Source organism: Antechinus flavipes, chromosome 2 (assembly GCF_016432865.1).
Source record: "Antechinus flavipes isolate AdamAnt ecotype Samford, QLD, Australia chromosome 2, AdamAnt_v2, whole genome shotgun sequence".
Lineage (NCBI taxonomy): Eukaryota > Metazoa > Chordata > Mammalia > Dasyuromorphia > Dasyuridae > Antechinus > Antechinus flavipes.
The window spans coordinates 222889185-222905539 of record NC_067399.1 but is presented as its reverse complement, the minus strand read 5'-3'; positions in this window follow the sequence as shown (position 1 = coordinate 222905539).

Genomic DNA, 16355 nt, shown 5'->3' with positions numbered 1-16355 from the left:
TTAAATGGCTTCAAGTAGTTTTCCCCCCTTCTTGTTGGGAGGTGAGAAAAAGAGTACTTTGTGATAATTTTTAAAATTATATATATGTTATTAATTTAACAACCAATGACACAAACATTTTACTATACAGATGTAATCCACAGTCCAAGGCTATCCATTTCCAGAAAAGTGAACCTCTCAGGACTCATAAAGATCAGGTTAAGTCCTGGGGCAGGCTAAACCCAAATATCCAAGATTTGGCTTTTTTGAAGCTATCTGGATCAGTATGTTTCCACCCCAGCATAGAATTCTAGGGAAAATCTCTTGAACAAAACTTAAGTACGGTTCATATCTCCTTCTGCTTAGAGTCTCCCTAAAAGGGATAAAATAGGATCTCTCATAGAAAATTTGTTTTTATCTACAAATATAATTTCTTCTACCATAAAGTAAATGCTTATATAATGGAAGGCAGTTCAGTGAGGCCAGTCCTTATGAACATGCACAGAGTGTTCAATTGATACTATCCCCACATGGAATCTGGAGTAAGCTCAGACATTCTGTAACTGCTTCTGGTCTGTTAACTACTTGATTGACTTTGGAGTCAAAAATAGAGTGTATTCAACAAGGCATTAGTCATTCAGAGCCAGTCTCAGAACTGGTACTTTCCAGCCTAGCTGGCATTGGAGAAGGGGGAAGGACTGCTGAGGGCCTTTAGGTGGAGAAAGGGCCTTGGGCCCCTTTTCCTTCCATCTGGCATGAAACCAAATGTGCACCATTCTTTTTTTATTGCGCTCATTCTTCCTTGCTTCTAGGTAAAGGAAATTAGATATGATCTTGTAAACTTTGAAAGGTCAGGAGAAGAAGCCACCTATGGTACAAGCATGGAGTCCATAATGGATTTTCTGGGTAGTCAGCCATTACTGAGGCCTGGACAATCTTTAGGACCCAGCCTGGTTGTAGCTGATATTGAGACTCTTCCAATAGCCATTCTGCATGGGGAAGTAAGATAAAAAATTATGCAAGTGGTCCATTGATTAAATACTGCTATCTACCACTGAATCAGCTATGTAAAGATAATAATCTGCACTATTTATTTACACTAAGACTATAGGCTTATCTGCGTGAAAAGTCCAGAGAGCCCAGAGCATCAGTGTCAGAGACTGTATGTAGAAAGCAAATATATAAGCAACATAGAGGAAAAAAATGGAATTTTACAGAAAAGAAAGATAAGAGTATATATGTGAGAAGGGCCTATCTGTTTTCTTATAAGGACCCTCGCCAAATGGTCAGAAATGGAGCCATGCAGTTGGTAAGACTGGGTTAGCCTCCTATTCTTATAGGTACAAGTCTGAGCCAGAATTTCATTCTTATCACAGTCCTCTTATCACAGAGGCAGCAAGAAGCCTGATCTAGAAATTTTCTTGTCACAGAAGGTGGTTCAGGAGGGAGAGTATTTCCAAACTTTTACGTGAAAATGCTCATACTTCTTGCTATAACTATGAAATAAATATCTCTTTGTAAAAGTTAAGAGTTAATCACTGGCTGCTAACAATAAGCAGAATACATTGTAATAGGGTTTTTGTTCAATCATTTCTGTCATGTCCAATTCTTCATGACCTCATTTGTGTTTTTTAAAACAAAAATACTGGAGTGGGTTTGCCATTTTCTTTTCCAGTTCATGTTATAGATGAGGAAACTGAGGCAAACAGGTTTAAGCTGACTTACCCAGGGTCACACAGCTAGTAAGTGTCTGAGGATGGACTTAAAATCAGATCTTCCCAACCTTAGGCATAGAGCTCTATGTACTGAGTCATGTAGCTGTAGTTTGAGCCAAAGCAATAGGAAATACACAACTTCTCAGAGGTAACTTCTACAGTTCTGAAAGGGAGATATCTCTAGTCTTAATCTGTAACAATTGTGGCAAAGCATTGGCTACATTTGAAACACAAAATACTCATAAGCACACATCTACAAACACTTAAAAGATGAAACAGTAAACCCTCACTTCTATTATATCATCACTGAGAGCTAGGAAAGGATCCAAGAAGACTTGTGGGATTGTTGAACAAATATTTACTTCAGATCTGTACTGTCTGAGCAATGACTCCGTAACTTTTGGCTAGCCAGGACTGCATAGCTCATTCACCTGAGAGTGTTCATTTCCTCCTCTGAGTAAGGTTTAGTTATAGGAAACAGTAGAAGTCGGTATCTAATTCAACGACTTGATCTCAAACTCATGAAGTTGCTACTAAGTCTGGAGCTATCCATCTCTCGGGATTGTTACTTGGTCATTTGTATTGAGAGAATGAAGCAATGAATAGAAGAGGTAGCTAGGGACTTGAGGTCAGTTAAAATCAGTCAGTCAGTCTATAAGCATTGATTGAGTACCTATTATGTGCCAGGCACCATGATAAGTCTTGGGAATACAAAAAAAGACACACAATATATTCTGGCCCTCTGATTTCAGAGCTGGAAGGGCTATTCTTCCAAAGCCTCCATTCATAGACGGCCATTGCTTCTTTTTTTTTTTTTTTTTTTTTTTTTTTGCCAGATCCACTCCTTCTACTTGACTCCATCATGTCCCCAAGAAACTCATTATCCTTTCATATTACTTTGGAACTCACATTTCATCAGTAATCTTAGAACATGCTTTTTCTCTGATTAAAATGCTTGTGTGTGGAGGAAAGAACTCTTTTCAAAGCAGACATTTTAAGAGGACTCCCAGGTCAGCCATCTGTTCATATATATTGCTTATGTCTATCACTCATGTGTTACACATTATATATTGCTCATGTGTTGCCTACAACCTTAAGAAATCCTCCCCTCTCTTTCTCGTATTATTTCCTCAAAAAGCCTCTTATCTCCCAAATGAGGGGGTTCTTAACTTCAGACACCAAGTTCTTTAGAATAAAGAGCAGGGGACTCCAATAAATAATGTCTTCAGGATTGGTCTATTCTTTCCTTTTCTGCAGGAACTTTTTTTGTGTAGTATCCCCAGTCCTTATATGGTACCTGGAATATGGTAAGTACTTAGTAAATGCTTTTTGATTGATTGATTGGGTGTTTTTGTCAGCAAATTTATTCAAGCTTGGATTTTTTATTTCAAACTCTGAAGGTTGGACTATAAACTAGAAAATGGGAATGTGTCCAATAAATAACTGCCAAATGGCTTTGAGGTCTGTGATTGTCTAGTTCTTAAGACATAAATCTTTCCCATTTTTCCATGTAAATCAGTGGGCAGAAAAAAAACACTGAAATAAAACTAAGCCCAGGGTTCAACACCACCTGTTCAGCCACATTTCTGGTCCTTTTCATATACAGATGCACTAGACAAAATCTGCACGGTCTTTAAAGCATATCTTTAGATATAGCTGCCTAGAGGTATATGAGACTTCTGGATTCCTATCCATACTCCTAATGTGGCTGTATTCAACCACTATAGACCTCTAGGACTGTGTCTGTGGATTCTCTATATTATGGGAAAGCTCTGTGTCTTATTCGATCTATTATTAAACCTCTGTTGCCAAATCAAAATGGGAAGGCAGTAGTACCAAAGGGATATTTAATATGTGAGGGATTGTTTGATTTATAACCTTTCTCACTTTGAGCAAAACACTTAAATCTATCTTGGTTTCAATTTCTTCATCTATAAAATGAGGAGACTGAACTAGATCAGGGTTTCCTAAATTTTTCCCACCACTTTTTTCCTGAGAAATGTTTACATGATCCAGGTATATAGATATATAAGATAAATAAACACATTAAACATTTGTTTGATAATAAATCATAATTTCATGATCCCCACATTAAGTTACAAGATCCCATGTGAGGTTGTGACCTACAGTTTAAGGAGCTTTAAATCTATGATTCTATAACCTGCGTCAAGCAATTGATTCCACTTTTGGATGACTCTGTTAGGAAGGTTTTTTTTTTTTTATTATATGGAGCTGAAATCTGCTTTTTGTCAGCTTCCACCCACTGTTCCTACTTCTTCTTTTTGAGGCCTTAGTGTAACTAGTTCTTCTTATAAAAACATAAACTCCCTTGAAGGAAAGGATTGTTGAGGGAGGTAGAGAAAAATCACACAACTGTTCTGACTGGGTTCACCATAAATTCATTGCATAACTTTAACTAGGCCCTCACTGATGCTAAAGAATCCTTATTAAAAAAAAAACCCTTATCACTCACTCTCCCATTTATTTTCTATAGAGACTCTTCTGAATCTTTTTATTCCTATTCAAACCTCCTATTGCTCCTCCTTTCCCCATCCTTTCTCCCAGCTGAGAACTTCATCTCATATTTTTCTGAAAAAAAAATTGGGTCCGTGTCATATATCTCAGAGCAGCATCTGCTTGCTACATGTCAGTCCTTACTTGTAGCAACCTCATCCATTTGTCAAGCTCCCTTGACTACTAACCTTTAAAGCAAGCTCTCAATTTCACAGCATGAAAATCTAGGGATGTCAAATGTTGACATATTTAGTACAAGCTTACTTTAGCTTCTCTGCAGTGCTAAACTGCTTCTGTAGTCTTTTCAAATACTGTGATTTTAAGGCTTTCCAATATCAGACCACACAGATCCAAAGTTGGTCCCTTAGATTTTTATGTAGTCTCCTTTTCATCATTTTAGGCATCTGCTACTTCTTCAATACATCTGTGTTATATCTTATCCAGGATCCCAGTTGGTTCCTTGAAGGCTAAATGTGGTGACTCTCCTGGAAAGAAATGTAATTTGGCATGATGAAAGCCTTGTTCTTGCTTGTATACAGATTACCCTGCACTGTTAGATGTCAACTTTTTCCCCCTCATAAATGCATTAGACAGCATCTTCAGACAGCTTTCCCCTTTACAGTGTCGTCTTGAGTTTTATTTCTATCACCTCTTCTTCAATTGGGGGTTTGTATAACTAGTTACCAGATAATATTACTGCCTGCATTTTTTTAGGGATGTCAGAATGTGCAGCTGATACAAGTTATTTGCAGTAAATTGCAAACAGGGCTCTGTCTGCCTCCTCATAATATTTATTAAGATTTTCACTTTTGTGCACAATCACTGTCCCATTCAGTAATTCCTTTATAATTTTGATGGTAATGTCTTCAGGGCCTCTTGACCTCAGAATTATCTAGTAGGGCTTTAACTCAAAAGCCTTACAGCAATACCAAAATTTTTAATACATACACTTCACATTTTAGCTTAAATTAGTAATGCAACAAATAAAATTTAATCATGCAATAATAGAATTTTGTATTTGGAGCTTGGAAGGACTACATTTTACTCAATATATATTCAAGGAGCAATAAAAACAATGCATAATAAATTAACATAATAATAATTATTATGTCAGTAATAATGATAATAAGAACTATCCATTGGGCCATTTAGCTGTCCTATCATAACTATAGAATGAGATAAGGAAATCTATATAAATTCAACCCCATTGAACAATTAGAAGTTTAGTTCAGAAGTTTTCTAGATAGAAAACAAAGAAAACAGAGTGGGGAAAAAATTTGATCTTGAATCACAAAATTTTCTTCAAAATACAATTCTAGGGAAATTTATAGAATTCCAAGAAGATTTATAGTAATAATTTCTCTTAGAATTGTTTGAGAATCTCTCTTTCTTTCTCTCTCTCTGCCTCTCTGTGTGTCTCTGTGGGGTGTGTGTGTGTGTGTGTGTGTGTGTGTGTGTGTGTGTGTGTGTGTGTGTCTCCCCTCTGTTTCTTTCTCTCTATCTCTGTTTCTTTCTATATATATGCTTATACTATATAAATGTATATGTGCAGGTATACATGCACAAATGATATATACAGCTGGCAGGTGACATAGTGAATAGAGTGAGGGCCCTGGAATTAGAAGGACCTGCATTCAAACCTGGCTTCAAACATTTACTGACTCTGTGACCCTGGCCAAGTTACTTAACTCTATTTGCCTTAGTTTCCTTATCTGTAACATGAGCTGGAGAAGGAAATGGCAAACCACTCCAGAATTTTTACCAGGAAAATCCCCAAAGGGATCACAAAGACTTGGACACAACTGAAAACAATTTAACAGTAACATATATGTATCTATGTGAATATATATTTATACTTTATATATCCATACAAGAAAAAATTTAGTCTCTGATCAACTCCAACATTTTATTACCTGATAGAGTACCATGCTCTCCCTGTTGGGAAGAGCTTTGCCCACTAGAGTAGAAGTGCTGAATAAATGCTGTACTTTCTATAGTTACTTGAGTTCTACTACAATGATTCCCTTTCCTTTTTCAGTACCTGTTTCACATTTGCTATGCATAATGGTATTTGAAATGCCATATAAGAAAGTGGCACAAGAATGTGTTTAGATCATCCCCTTTAGGATCTTTCAAACTAAAGTCTCCCTGGAATATTTATCCAGATTTACTTTGGTAAAAAAAAAAAAATCTTAATGAATTCATTCAATTGATAGAAATATTGACACTTTAAAACAAATGGTTCAGTTCACCTCTTCCTATATTCCTTTGTTTTCCATAGTGTGGATTATAGAACTGATAAAGGTTGGTGGAAAAACGTTAGATTTTGGATTCAAAACACCTGGTTCTGCTGCTTGCTCCCTATGTCAATAATAATTCATTAGATATCATTACTTTACATTCCTGAGCCTCAGTTTCCTTATGAAGGAATTGGACTAGATGATTTTTCCCTTTTATCATCTTTTATATCTTTATATTTACTTCTAATTTTCTTTTCTTAAAGTTCTTTTGATAGAAGTAATCAATTCATTGCATTGTCTCCAAAACAAAACTTTAACATCCTATGCAGATGCAGCTGTCAATCAAGACATAATTCTGTGCACTATTTGACAAAAATTGCTGGGAAAATTGGAAATTAGTATGGCAGAAACTAGGCATTAACCCACACTTAACACCATACACCAAGATAAAGTCAAAATGGGTTCATGACCTAGGCATAAAGAATAAGATTATAAATAAATTGGAAGAGCATAGGATAGTTTACCTCGCAGACCTGTGGAAGAGGGAGGAATTTATGACCAAAGAAGAACTAGAGATCACTATTGACCACAAAATAGAAATTTTTGATTATATCAAATTGAAAAGTTTTTGTACCAACAAAACAAATGCAAACAAGATTAGAAGGGAAACATTAAACTGGGAAAACATTTTTACAATCAAAGGTTCTGATAAAGGCCTCATTTCCAAAATATATAGAGAATTGACTCTAATTTATAAGAAATCAAACCATTCTCCAATTGATAAATGGTCAAAGGATATGAACAGACAATTCTCAGATGAAGAAATTGAAACTATTTATAGACATATGAAAATATGCTCCAAATCATTATTAATCAGAGAAATGCAAATTAAGACAACTCTGAGATACCACTACACACCTGTCAGATTGGCTAGAGTGACAGGGAAAGATAATGTAGAATGTTGGAGGGGATGTGGGAAAACAGGGACACTGATACATTGTTGGTGGAATTGTGAACACATCCGGCCATTCTGGAGAGCAATTTGGAACTATGCTCAAAAAGTTATCAAACTGTGCATACCCTTTGATCCAGCAGTGTCTCTACTGGGCTTATACACCAAAGAGATACTAAAGAAGGGAAAGGGACCTGTATGTGCCAAAATGTTTGTGGCAGCCCTGTTTGTAGTGGCTAGAAGCTGGAAAATGAATGGATGCCCATCAATTGTAGAATGGCTGAATAAATTGTGATATATGAACGTTATGGAATATTATGGTTCTGTAAGGAATGACCAGCAGGATGAATACAGAGAGGCTTGGAGAGACTTACATGAACTGATGCTAAGTGAAATGAGCAGAACCAGGAGATCATTATATACCTCAACAATGATACTGTATGAGGATGTATTCTGATAGAAGTGGATCTCTTCGACAAAGAGAGCTAATTCAGTTTCTTTTTTTTTTTTTTGTTGGCAAAGAGGAAGGTATTTTTTTATTTTATTTTATTTTATTTTTTATAAATTTTATTTTATTTAATAATAACTTCGCATTGACAGAATCCATGCCAGGATAATTTCTACACGACATTATCCCTTGCAATCACTTATGTTTCATTTTTTCCCCTCCCTCCCTCCTCCCCCCCCCCCAGGATGGCAAGCAGTCCTATATATGCTAAATATGTTGCAGTATATCCTAGATACAATACATATTTGCAGAACCGAACAGTTCTCTTGTTGCACAGGGAGAATTGGATTTAGAAGGTAAAAATAACTCGGGAAGAAAATCAAAAATGCAAATAGTTCACATTCATTTCCCAGTATTCCTTCTTTGGGTGTAGCTGTTTCTGTCCATCATTTCTCCAATGAAACTCAGTTAAGTCTCTTTGTCAGAGAAATCCACTTCCATCAGAATACATCCTCATACAATAATTCAGTTTCAATTGATCAAAGATGGGCAGAAGCAGCTACACCCAAAGAAAGAACACTGGGAAATGAACATAAACTGCTTGCATTTTTGTTTTTCTTCCCGGATTATTTATACCTTCTGAATTCAATTCTCCCTGTGCAACAAGAAAACTGTTCGGTTCTGCACACATATATTGTGTCTAGGATATACTGTAACCTATTCAACATGTAAAGGACTGCTTGACATCTGGGGGAGGGGGTGGAGGGAGGGAGGGGGAAAATCGTAACAGAAGTGAATGCAAGGGATAATGCTGTAAAAAAAATTACCCTGGCATGGATTCTGTCAATAAAAAGTTATTTTAAAAAAAAGAAAAGGAAAAAAAAGATATAATTCTGCAGAAGCATGATAGCCATTATCCTTTAGTCATTTAAATATTTTTTGCCAGAGAGATTTACTTTTAAAAGTTTTTTTTTCATATTTATAATTCTAACAACATCATATACTTAACAAATGATCTTCCATGCTCTGCTTAAAAGCTCTCTAAGAAGGAGGATTCTATTACTTTCCCAGGTTTCACTTTAGCATATCTCTAATTGTTAGAAAGATTTTCCCAGACTGATCTTCAGTTCTCTGTGTACCCTCAAGTGAATGATCTAAACTTTGTGGAAATAAATTTCTTCATCTTTAGAATGAGAAGAGAGGAAGTAGAATCAAAAGGTAATAGTTGTCACTAAAGTCTTGAACAAGAAATCAATTCTGTCTCTCAGAAATCAAGCTGAAGTATACTATCAATTAATTACTTCTAAGTATTATAATCCTAGCAACTATGAAATTCTGGTATGGTATCTTCAATTTTCTCCTGTGAGCTGCTATGTAAGGTTTTTCTACCTACCAAATTCTTCCTGGTGCTTCTTTTGGCCTTTTAGCAAGTCTTGAGATTGCTGTATTTCTTAAAATACCCCAAATTATGTTCATCTGTTTTCTACAAACCCAATGTAAATGAGTTGAATCCCCATAGAATTCTGAATATAATATCCCTCCCACTCTAGTCCCCTAAGTTTCAGGTTCTAAGCTACAACATCCACAACAACAACATTGTGATGTTGACATGTTATTGGCATGTGATTGGGGTGATAATATAGTGTTGATATGTTATTGGTATGTTGATGTGTTTTAGTGGAGTGACATTGTGATTGTGGGCATGTCATTTTTCTATCACCAGTTGTTCTGATTTTTGTCCTGCCATTAGATGTCAAGTACTCTGGAAGGGAGAATGAGTCTGATGATTTTGCAATTCTGCCTCATTTAAATTCAACTCACAGGGGAGTCAAAATATCACCTCCTGATGTCACTGGTCCTTTTCAAAAATGAAGTACTAGCAAACTGGTACAGGTGATTAACTGGTGGTTGAATTACATAAAGAATTATCCCAATTTACCACCTTTGATTGTCTTTTATGAGTATTTATGTTTTGGGGATCAATTCTTTAGTTTTAGGTTTTTTGTTTTTGGAGTTTCTTTAATTGGAGAGTTTCTACTGCTCCTGCCTTCTTCATTCTTCATGGAAAAGGCTAAGTCTATAAAGATGCTTTATGCCTGACTTTCTCTATTAGGATGTGAGCTCTTTGAAAGTAGGGAAAACTGTTTTTACCATTGATTTCTCATTTTTTTAGCATAGAGTTTGATACCTGGTAAGTGCTTAATATACTGCTTCTCAATTAACCCTGTGCACTTTTGGTATAATGCTATGAATTTAGAATAGATGGAATAAGAAATGACACATTTCTACCAGATTGACGTCTTGTCCCTAAAGTATTTTTTCAGGTCATTACCCTGCTTATGAATTTTCAGTAAGTCCTCAGTGCTAAAGAGTAAAATCTAAACCTATTAGTCTAGAACTTAGGGTTCTAGAAAAAGCACAGAGCAGACATTCAAAGACAGATTTGAATTTGGATTCTGCTACTTATTAGATAAATACACCTTGGCAATTCATGTAACTTCTTTATGTCTCAGTATCCTCATTTGTAAAAGTGGACAAATGACACTCATATTATCTACTAAATAAGACTGTTATAATAAAAATATTTTTAAACTTCCAAGGACTATATATAAATCTAAGTTATGGTTACTTATTACTACCCTGCCTCAACTTACATGTTTGACCTTATTTTCTACTAATACCAAATCCAAACTCTCTGCTCACTATAGATTACTCTCCTCACTATTTCTGGCATATGTTATGCTAATTTAAGCCTTGAAGCCTTTGTTTATGTTCTTTTTCCTTCTCTCCTCGTGCTCCCCAGAGTGTCCTCTCCCTGTCCCCCTAATCATACTTCCTATCTCCAAATGCACTGCCTTTTTCCATGGTACCTCACAGAACACCTGTTTTCTTCTTATGCCAATTAGTCTCTCCCAACTTAGCCTTGATGATGTTATCTAGCTCAATTATATTCTGCCTTGCTCAGAAGAATTTTGTTCTGTTCTTAGAGCTGCAAAGAAAGGTAAAATGCACACTGATGCTAATGATCTAGTCTAGAGGAGATAAAGGCTGTGGAAGATATGTTAATGGTGAGAAGAGATCACATTGAAGAAATATTTTGAAGATAAAAAGGCAAGATCTGACAGATGATTTGGATATGTATTCTCCTTAGCCATGTAACATTTCCCCGAATTTGTTTTTAATATTATAGAGCTTTTTTTATAGACCACAGAGGTCAGAGTTTCCTTGATAATAGTCTTTCCCTCTTGAATCTCAATTACCACCTTGGGCACCTTGTATCATTCTGGTGAGAATTTTCTAAACCCTTTTGCTATAAAAGCATTTGACCAAAGTCTCTCAGCTATTCTCATGTGTAAGATTAAATGATATGGATATAACTGGGTAAATGTGGAATTGGCTGAAATGCTGGACTTAAAGAATAATTGTTATTGTATAGTATAATTTTGGAAAGAGTTCTACCATAGAATGCCCCAGGGATCTTTGTTTGGCTGTATGCTATTTAACATTTTTATCAATGAGTTAATAATAACAACAACTAGAATTTACATAGCACCTTAAGGTTTACAAAACACTTTACAAATATTTCATTTTATCTTTACAACAATGCTGGGAGATATGTTCCATTATTATCCTTATTTTATAGATGAGGAAACTGAGGCAGACAGACTTGTTCAGTGTCACATAGTTAGTAAGTGTACAAGATGAGATTTGAACTCAGGTATTTCTGACTCTAGTTCCAATACTGTATTGATTGTGTCTTTGAAGGAATAGTGAGCATGCTTATCAGATTTGGAGATGGCATAGTTCTAGAAGGTATAGTAACTGCATTGTAACAAAGTCATGATCCTAAATGATTTTGATAGGCTAGAACCTTGAGTTGAATCTAATTAGGCAAAATATAATAGGGATGCAATGGCTGTCTTCCAGTCTTCTTCTAGAAGACTGAAAGAATAAAACATGGGTATTTTGCTGTTGACCTACCGTGTGATTGGGAGCAGTCTTTCCATGAACTGTGCAGCCAAAAAATGTCAGTTAAAATTATTAGCAATCCAAGTGACTTTTTCCTGTATTTGCATCCAAAGGTGAAGTATTGCTTTCTCATACCATTTAGCAATCAGGGATGTCCTGAGGGTGAACTTCATCTTTCCCAGTTATAAGCCATGTGATCTGGAGAATGGGCTAGGATTTTGGCCTTTTCCTATAACATTTTCTTATCTAAGTACAAACAACGAATGGAGTTTCTAACCCCAGAGCTCTAGCCATGAAGATCAGTGAGACTAGGAATCCAGGTCAGGTTTTGTGACCAATGAGCCCAACAACAAAACCATGGGAAACAGGGATATGGAGGAATTGCCCGTTAAGTCCTTGAATTTGAACTTGATGGGAGTAATCCATTATAGGAAGTAAGGCAAACTATGAGTCTAATTTTCATTTCTCTCACACACACATACAATACCATTTAAGGGGATAATTCTACCCTTCAGCTGTGGAAGGAATTTTTTGTATATTCTTTGTATGTTTTTAAAGTATTCCTTTTTAAAAGCTAATAAATGTTAGATTGTTAAATGGACCTGGGATGCTAATCAAGAACTCTAAAGTTGGGATAAGACAAATGTTTGGACTGGATCAGTGACAAGGAAATTGGACTTCTTCATCTCTTCAAAATACTGGAGGATCTTGTAGAGGCTAAACTATAACAGGTCTGGCCTGAGAGTGTAAAGTCAGTCATGACTGTTAGGGAGATAAATGTAAATCATTACATTTTGAGTTTTAAAAAAAAACAATTTTACAAGTATAATAGGAAGGAAGTATGACAGTAGTTCATCTGAAAAAAGATTGGAGCTTTTCATGTACTTCAAATCCAATACGAATCAATAGTGTCATACAACAACCAAAGAGCCAATATAGTCTTGGGTTTATTAAAGCATGGTGTCCACTTTTAGGGAGATGATAGCCTTGCTTTCCTCTGCTCTGATCAAATCATATTTGGAGCATATTCAGTTCTTCAAAACACATTTTGGGAAGATTATTGATAAGCTGGAAAGTTTCCAAAGGAGGGAAATTAGGATGAAGAAGTTTCTTGAATTGAACTAAAGATATTTAGCGAGAAGAGAGAATTTAGGGGAGACTCAAATAGTTGTACTCAAATATATGAAGGGATGTCATGTGGAAAAGTAAGTGGATTTTTTTTTTTTTTTTGGTTTGGCTTCAGAGGCCAGAACCAGAAATAAGTGAAAACTACAAAGAGGCAACTTTAAGTTTGATGTCAAGAACAAACAAACAACAACTTCATAACTGGAGCAATCTGAAAATAGAATAGACTGCCTCAAACAAAGGTGAGTTTGTTCAGGTATTGATTGAACTGTGGTGAAATTTCCAGCCCCAGCACAGAAGGCAAATTGCCAAATCTAGTCACATCAGTGCAGTGGATAAGTCACCAAACAACTAAGGTCCCAGCACTCAAAACCAATGACCTCCACTTGTGTTCCCTAACACCAGAAACTTGAGACAGCACCCCATGAAAAAGAGCTCAACTTTAAAAGACTCAAAATAGGCAAAAAAAAATGAGAACCAAAAAAAAGAACCTTGACCACAGAAAGCTGCTATAGTGACAGGGAAGATTTAAAAACCAATTAGTAGAAGACAAAATGGCTACTTGTGAAACCTCAAAGGGGGATATGAGTTGATCTCAAGCCTCAAAAGCCTTCCTGAAAGAGCTCAAAAAGGATTTTAAAAGTCAAATAAGAAAGGGAGAAAAAAAATTGGGAAAAGAAATGAGATATATGCAAGATAGAGTTAACAGTTTGGAAAAGGAAAGAAAAAAACTGACCGAGGAAAACAATTCATTAAAAAAATACAACTAGTTAAATGTAAAAAAATACCCACTGATGAAAATAACTCCTTTAAAAGGAGAATTAGCCAAATGGAAGAGGGGAAAAGCTAATTGAAGAAAATCATACCTTAAAAACTAGAATTGGGCAAATAAAGGTTAATGATTCCATAAGACATGAAGAATCAAACAAAATAAACAAGATTAACAAAATAAAACAAATAAAGACAAAATAAATAAAATGAAAAAATTGAGGAAAATGTAAAATAGCTCATTGGTAAAGCTATTGACCTAGAAAATGTATCCAAGAGAAATTATTTAAAAATCACTAGACTATCTGAAAACCACGGCCAAAAAAGAACTTAGATATTCTAGAACTAGAAAGCAAAATAGTCATTGAAAGAATCCATTGATAATTTCTGAGAGAGCTCCCAAAATGAAAATACCAAAGAATACTGTAGTCAAATTTTAAAATTATCATGTCAAGGAGAACATACTGTATCCATCAGAAAGAAATAATTCAAATGTTGAGCAACTGCATATCTAGGATTTAGCAGCTTCTACATTGCAGGATCAGAGAGCATGGAATATGAAATTCAAGAAGACAAAGAATCTTAGACTAGAACCAAAACTCAACCACCCAGCAAAATCGAAATTTCTGATGAAATGAAAAGACCTGAACTAAACAGAAAAGTTGACCTTCAAATATAAGATTCAAGAGAAGCATAAAAAGCTAAATAGGAAAAAAAATGTTATTTCAAGATTAGCGTGTTTACATCTTTGTATGAGAAGATAGAACTTGTAACTCTTGAGAACTGTATCTTTATTAGGACAGTTAAAAGATTATACATAGATAGAGGTTGTGGCTACAAATTGACTTTGATATGATGATAAAAAAGAAATTAAGGAATAAAAAAGGGATATATTTGAAGAAGAGGGAAAGGGAGATAAAATGGGGTAAGTTGTATCACATGAAGAGACAAAAAACAGACCTTTTACAGTAGAGGAAAAGAAAGGAGGGAAAGAGCTTAATTTGAAGCTTAATCTCATCAGATTTGAATCAAAAAGGGAATAATATACATTTTCGGTTAGTTAAAGAAATTTATCTTACCTTATAGGGAAGTAGAAGAAGAAAAGGAAATAAAAGGGAGGGGATGTATAGAAGAGAAGGCAGATTGAGGTAGGTTGAGGATGGTCAGAAGCAAAATACTGGTGAAGAAAAAAGATTAAAAGAGAAAAAAGTATAAATGGGGAAAAATAAGTTGGAGGGAAATACAAAGGCTGGAGCAGAATCTATTATGCTTCAACTGAAGTTAAAAAAAAAAAAAAAAAAAAAGCAGGGGTAGCAATCCTGAAGCAAAAACAAAAACAGATCTAATTAAAAGAGATAAGGAAGGAAACTACATCTTACTAAAAGTACCACAGAAAATGAAGTAATATCAGCATTAAAAATATCTGCATTAAATGATATAGCATCCAATTTTTTTTTGCTCTGAAACTTATTTAATTTTTTTAAAAAGACAAAAATAATTTATATCATTAAACAAACCAGAAAACTTAACAAACTTTTCCCCAAACCCCAATGCTGAACACAAATATCAGACAGGAAAGATAGTCCATGGCTCTATACAGTTCCTCCCCTAACTTCTTTGGATGCTACAAATTCCATTCATTTAGTGAGGCTACCTTCCAGCCTCTACCTGAGGAATGAATTCCCAGTAATCTCTTTGGAAAAAATAATAAAAAAGGCCATCTCTTTTACTGTATTCTTCCTTTTTGTCTCATCTTCTAAGCCTGGAAGCAACTCTGCTGTGAAGCTCCATCAAGGACCTGGTACCTGACACCCCAGCAACATTACTACTTACTTGCACATGGGGAATCTCTTTTTATTAGTAAAAGATAAACAGACACAATGAGAACCTTAAAATATAGAAATAACCTAATGAACATGGCACCTCAAAAATCACACAAGCCCTTTGATTCTGGCTTCTTCAGGCTCCTTGTCATGCCCCCCGTGCTGATCCTATACTAGGTTTATTTTTTATTAATATAATTTTTAAAAATGTTCCATGAAAATACTATTGTTTCTAGTCAAACACATATATTGCAATATGAAGAGTACTGCTTTTTCCTTGCTCTACAAAATGTAAAAAGATCATCACATTGGTTAAATAGAAAAATGCCAGAATCTCTAAATTGGTACTAAAAGTTGGTACCAAATGGGCAAGGTGGAAACTTTACTGAATGCCAGATGTTAAGATGGGTTTAGGAAAATATTCCTTCAGATCAGGTCTTCAGCTAAATTTCTCTTCCAGTCTCCCATCTCTCTGCTGCCTTCTATTCTATCTAACTTGTCTGGATCAGCAATAATAGAATCAGGGTTCTCCATGCATGTAGTCTTTAGAAGCATGAAAGCCAAACCATTGTTTAAGGGGAAAAAAAGACAACTTCCTCCCTCTATACAGCTGCTCTCTGGGCATCGTGTGGGTCTCTAAACACCAAACAAATCAACTTTACCCCAGAAGAGAAGTGAAAGTCCTCATAGACTAAAACTTTGAACTAGTAAAAGGTGCATCAATCTTTTCCCACTCACAGAGCACAGAGGATTGACCCCTGGGACTACTCTACTAGTATAAGGAATAAAGATTCCATCTTATTAAAAAGGTACAATTCAAAT